Raw genomic sequence first — 6,366 nt, 5'->3', positions numbered from 1 at the left:
CCAACTAATTCTGCTCTGTGCTGGAGCAGCTATGGAGGCATATCATCAGACTTCGGTTTGTTGATAGTGGCTGTTCCAGGCACATTATAGGGGACATCTCTCAACTGTACTACATTCAGACCTTTGTTTGAGAGTATGTGTCCTTTTGCAGGAAAGGAGGAAAGGAAGAGATCACAAATGGGGTTAGTGCTTAATGACATGAAGAATTTTCTGATCTGTTATGAGATTATGCGTGTTATTCTCAGACCTTCTGGATACAAATTCAATCGGTGAATTACGGTTTGCGTTTTCTTCTCTATACTCTTGAGTTTATCTTACTCTGATTCGTTTTAAAGACAATTTTTCATTTTCTTAATAGTTTTTCGTTAGTATTTATTATTGGGAAGTGATATCAAGAATGTGATAACGGGCAGTCTAAAACATGTGTAAAGGACTGAATCTGAATTGTCTAGACTCTATGTTCAATGTATTGGTAGGCACGAAGGATTTAACAGTGTGGATTTAGATAGGATTTTTTGGACTGACCATACGACGCTCGAGTAGATTGAGCAGTGAGATAAACACGGGATACACTAAATTAATATGCATCTAGAATAGTGGTTCAACTTTTCCTTGATGTACGGACTTATGTCCTTAATTTTGGTTCTGATAGGGTGACCGGGGGGTTCTGATAAAGTAGGTCTGTAGGAAATTATTTTCTTGCTTTCTGTCTGTCATTCATATGTTGCCTCATCTGTGTGATCGGAAGATCCGACCTGGATTGCAACATATGCAACTCTATTTCTACGCACCTCCTTATCTATGAAAATTTTCTTATCTGTTAGCCATATGTTGTCTCCTCTGCGTGATCGGAAGATCCGACCTGGAACACAACATATGCACCCCACTATTTCTATAACCCTCTATCTCTGTTAGTCATATGTTGTCCCCTCTACGTGATTGAAATAGATCCGACCTGGGACACAACATATGCATCTATCTCTAATTCTGACTTCCTCCTTAATAATTGTTTACTCACCTAAAGTAAGGAGTCCTTAGGAAGTTCTTGATAACCAGGGTATATCGGGAAGTAGGGATCATATTCTAGTGCAACTAAAATTAAATCATTTAGAGGTTGTTTGTAGATCTTGCTGCTTAATTTAAGTGGACAACAATACCTGTGGTCGTTGTCAGCTAAATGGTTTATTTAGAAAAGTTTGTCGATATCTTTCGTGTTTAAGTGGACCATAATACCAGGAATTAACTAGATCTATTCATGAAGGTGAAGGTACTGATAAACAAAGTTAAGACTATCTCAAAACTTTGATCCCAAATATTTTTGTTTTTGTTAAATTTGTTCATAGTTTTCCTCTATGCACAAATTTAAGGGGAGAATTAAAAAAAAGAAATTCAAAAATCAGAAAAATTCAAAATCAAAAATTGGTGTTATATTATGTTTTATTTCTTGTTCAAGAAAATCAAAAATCCAAAAATATTTTTGTTTTTTTTTTTTTTCGGAAAATATGAAAAACCCAAAAATATTGTGTGCTAAATTTTCTTTTAGTTTTGTTTTGTCTTGAATAGTGAACTCAGGTGTAGATGAGACTCATAGAGACTGTATCGAAGATTTTTTGAGCCAAGGTTTCATCCGTGATCATCGAAGAATTTTCATTCGAAGGAGCAAGAAATGAAGATTATTCTTTCAACATTCAATCCTTCAACCCCATAAGCAAGGTGAAGCAGAAATTGAAGATTATTTGATGGATTGCATTGAAGCCTCCTCAATCAGTCTGCTACTATCGTTGTACCTACTAAAGTGAACCAGAAGATTTTTTCTCTCTATGTTCTCTCTGAATATTCTCAAGCTGAAAGCACTATCTTTCAAGAATCAGTACATCAAGCCTCCTCACCCAATGGGCGTTCAATGTCAATTTCTGCAGAAAATCCCAACTGCTCAAGATGAAGTCATTCTTTGAAGATTCATCAAGTTCATCTTGAAGTTGTAAAGAATTTGAAGATAAATGCTGAAGCCAAGCTTATGATGAAGATTAACAAGAAAAGCTAGCTACTTTTTTAGGGGGAGTGTGTTGGGTCAATTAAGAAAAGAAAGCTATAAACCAAGGGGGAGATTGTTGGGTCACAAATATGGTTTATACTTTGCTTTTCTAGGAAAATGTATTTTTATGTCTAGGACTGTAAACAGCTCTGTGTTTACGGCCATACAAGTGTTTACGGTTATGTTTACGGCCGTAAACAGGTTTATGCCTATAAACCCATTGGGCCCTTATTCCCCAAGTATATATATAGATGTTAGGTGGTTGAGGAGGGTTTGATGAATAGAAGAGAGTGTATGGTCTAGAGGAGCTTATGTGTGTGTATTTGAAGGTGTTCTAGAGAGGAACAAAAGAGAGTGTGTGTTAGTGTATATTAATCTTGTATCCGGATCTTCATTCATATCAATACATATAAGATTCATCATCATCTTCTTCTTCTCCTTCTCTTCTATTTGATCTGGCATCATCCGTTTGATTGGGATTCTGCACCATCAATTGGATCTGACTGATACACAAGCAGATTGGGGACTTACAGTTATATATAATAAAGATCTGATAGGCAGTAGAATGTGTGCTTTCCGCATTTCTTCATGTTCCTTGTTTGGTTGTGGGCTTAGGGCATAATCACCCAATCAACTGTCCGTTCGATTTTGATTATATATAATTTGTATACACTAAGTAATCATAGGAGGAAACATTATGGGTCATACCAATTACATGAATCATAACCTCAAATCATAGGTTATAAACATAAGAAACTTATACTTTTTAGTCTCAAAGTACTAAGACCACGATTTATTTACTAAGAAAATATTTTGGATTTTCTGGAAGAACACATTAACGTTTTCAATAACAAAGAACTTATCTTTTCCAACAAAATACTTATGAACTCACTAACTTAAATGCTGACAGTTTTTCAAACAACTTGTATTCTTAGGAAAGTTAGTAGACAGGTGCCCTCTCAGGCGTTACGAAGACGGAGCATAATAGCATTATGTATTATCTTTTGCTATGGTTTTAATGTTAAACAAGAAATGTTTTGGACACAATGTAAATACTATATTATTAATACAATGGTTGTTGTTGCTTTGATTATTATTTACAATTGTTGTGATACTGTACATGATGTCCTCCACCCCCGAACATTTCTGCCGTTCCGGTTTGGGGGTGTAACAGTTGGTATCAGAGCATTATTTATAGTGAACTAAGTATATCAACCTATAAAATATATACAACTATAAACACAATGGGATAAAAATACTCTGACCAATAATTATATTTTTAAAATATATTAATATTTTTATGAAAGTATAAATACATGCATATATATATATATATATATATATATATATATATATATATATATATATATATATATATATATATATAGGCTTAGGTTATTTTATTTTTACTAACTATTATTTGTCAGAATGCACAGATCTAGACCAGCGGATGAAATAGAATCAAAGGTCATGATATGAGGGTCTGTGATATCATAATAGGGTAACATGTAGCATATAATCACTCAAATTCACACATAAGGACATTTTAGTCAATTAACCTATATTAAAAAAGGAAATTTTCAGATTTTTAGGGATAACTAATTCCATTATTTTTAAAAATCTGAATATTTTAAATTAATTCAAATTTAAAAATCTGATATTATTCTATAAGGATGACAGAATGTCAACCATAAACTAGTAAATATATTTTCGATTTTATTATTGCAGAATATATTTAATGCAGATATTTTTGATAATTAACATGATTTAAGAATTCTAGATATTATTCATAGACATCCAAGTTGGGTCTATGATTTTATTCTTAATACACATCCGAAATAAAAATACAAATTCATACATATTCTTACATACTAATATCCTTATACATTTTAATATAGTTATACATATTCTAACATATTCTAACATAATATCTACTTGATATTCGCATATATACTTGTTGTTGAACTCGATTCCAAATATTTCTCTTGTATGATCAATATTGAATTCCTTCTTCATGCAATTCTGAAAGAATAAGATACATTACTCGTTAGTATTACCCGTTAAACAAATATACTTGTTGTTAACAAATACTCTCAAAGACATTCTAACAGAATGCATTTATATACATAAATTTTGACAGAATACATTATAGAATACACTTAAATAACATTCTTTAACGAATTCTTTTACGAATAATAGGCATCAAATCGATGAGTGTTACTAACCTCACTCTAAAAGAATATTGTGTTTTCTCATTCTGAAAGAATTTACAGGTTTGAATACACCAAAATAACATAACTACACATATTAACTTCAATTCTAAAAGAATATTTAATTTCCATTTGTTGCTTAAACATCAATTCCTTAAAAATTCTTACAGAATATTATCTGCTTTACTTCTAACATAATATTTCAACACAAGTATAAACATGTTATTGTAATTCTAATAGAATATTTCGACACAAGTATTTCAAACACACTCCTTTGATTTTGTATTACTACTAACTAACCATAAACATAACAAGTTACCAAAATATTTACTTACCTGTATATTCAACTTTAGAACTTAATTGCAAAACTGCCTCATTGACTCCATCTGATTAAATGGCATGGGATCTCCTAATACATCATTATTTGTCATCTCACTTGGTGCCATATCATATCCCATCTCATCTACCCCCACATAATTTGCCACATCACCTGCCCCCAAAACACTTTCTTGAACATTATTTTCCTATAAACTCTTATAATTAGAAGATCAAGTGTAATAATGAAAATTTTCATTATAAAGGTCCCAGTCATCTAACCTGCAAACCGGTATTTCCATCATCATCATCATCATCATCTCGATCCGGTGACCTCTGCCATTCATGGGTTTGGGGCATACAAAGTTTTTAGGAATTTGTTCACCAAAAAGATTGTATACATTATTGATGTAATCTTGTTTGTAAATCCCTGGAGGACATGCTTCAGAAAATCTATATATTGCCTGCATGATTTGTTAAACATAAAGAAGACAATTTAAGATTTAAGAACTCTCACTGACTAATCAAATTCATATCACTTACCTCTGTGAGGGAAACTGATTCTAACCGAATAAGAAAATGCATAATCATATAACCTGTCCAATTATGTCCATATGTGTAGTGGACAAGCACATACTTATTTAAATGATTTTTTTAGGAGCTGAATCGGGTTTTCTAAATAACATAAATGCAAATGTTAGTAACAGATCATATTCATAAATCATAAGTGTCGAAATTTTCAAAAACCAAACTAACAGATGCCTACTACCTCCTAAATGAACTTTTCTACAGACTCGTTATCAGGCACTGAATCCCTTCCTGCACACCTAATCTGAGTTTAAAAGGGCGATTGAGAAAATTAATGAGCTTGTTTTATTGGGATTTGGGACACTTATACATAACAAGACCAAGAAGTAGTCACTGAAGATCTTACCTTAACATATGTAATATCTTCTCTCATCTAATCTGACTCCCGATGGTCGATCGTTTTAATCAAATTTCAAAAAGGAACTGTTTTAATCGAAGAAGGAGATGGAAGATGGTCGATTGTAAAATCATAAATTAGGTTTAAAAATTAGAAATTGAGTTCAAGAACATACCAACGATATGATGTTGGTGTACGACGATAGCTATTGGCCGATTTCGGTGATGGAATACGAAGTCGGCGATGGAGAGGGAGGAAGAAGAAGATACGACAGTAGCAAGATGAGGGATAGACTGCGAATGGTCGATGGTTATAAAGAAAAGATATTAGGTCAACATATATTTATTTTATTTCCTTAATTGAAAGTGCAAAAAACCAGAAATGCCCTTTTTGATTTAATTAATTATTTAATTATTTGCTAATTTGTGATTGGTGCATTTAGGAACACAATAGTTCTAGAAACATTTGAACCTAGCTCTCTCTCTCTCTCTCTCTCTATATATATATATATATATATATATATACACACACACACACACACTAGAAGTATCACAAGAAGAACAAAACAAAAGTATTTAGATGTTGGACACTACAATCAAACCTAGACAGTTATGTAATCATATTTGGGATAAATATAGCCTGGTCAACTATATCATTTGAGATACGACCAACATGTGTTTGGGAGTGATAGTGGTGTTGCAACAAGTCTAAAACTTACTAATTCTATATACAAAGGAATACTAGAACCAAACATAAAGTTTAAAATACTATAGGAGTATTTTATTATACTATACAATAACGACAAGTCTAAAAACTTATCAATTTCGTATACCAAGAAGCTCTAGAATCAAACATATAATTAAGATACTATAAGAGTATTT

This window comes from Lactuca sativa, chromosome 8 (genome assembly GCF_002870075.4).
Source record: "Lactuca sativa cultivar Salinas chromosome 8, Lsat_Salinas_v11, whole genome shotgun sequence".
In the NCBI taxonomy this organism is placed as follows: domain Eukaryota; kingdom Viridiplantae; phylum Streptophyta; class Magnoliopsida; order Asterales; family Asteraceae; genus Lactuca; species Lactuca sativa.
This window is presented reverse-complemented; position numbering follows the sequence as displayed.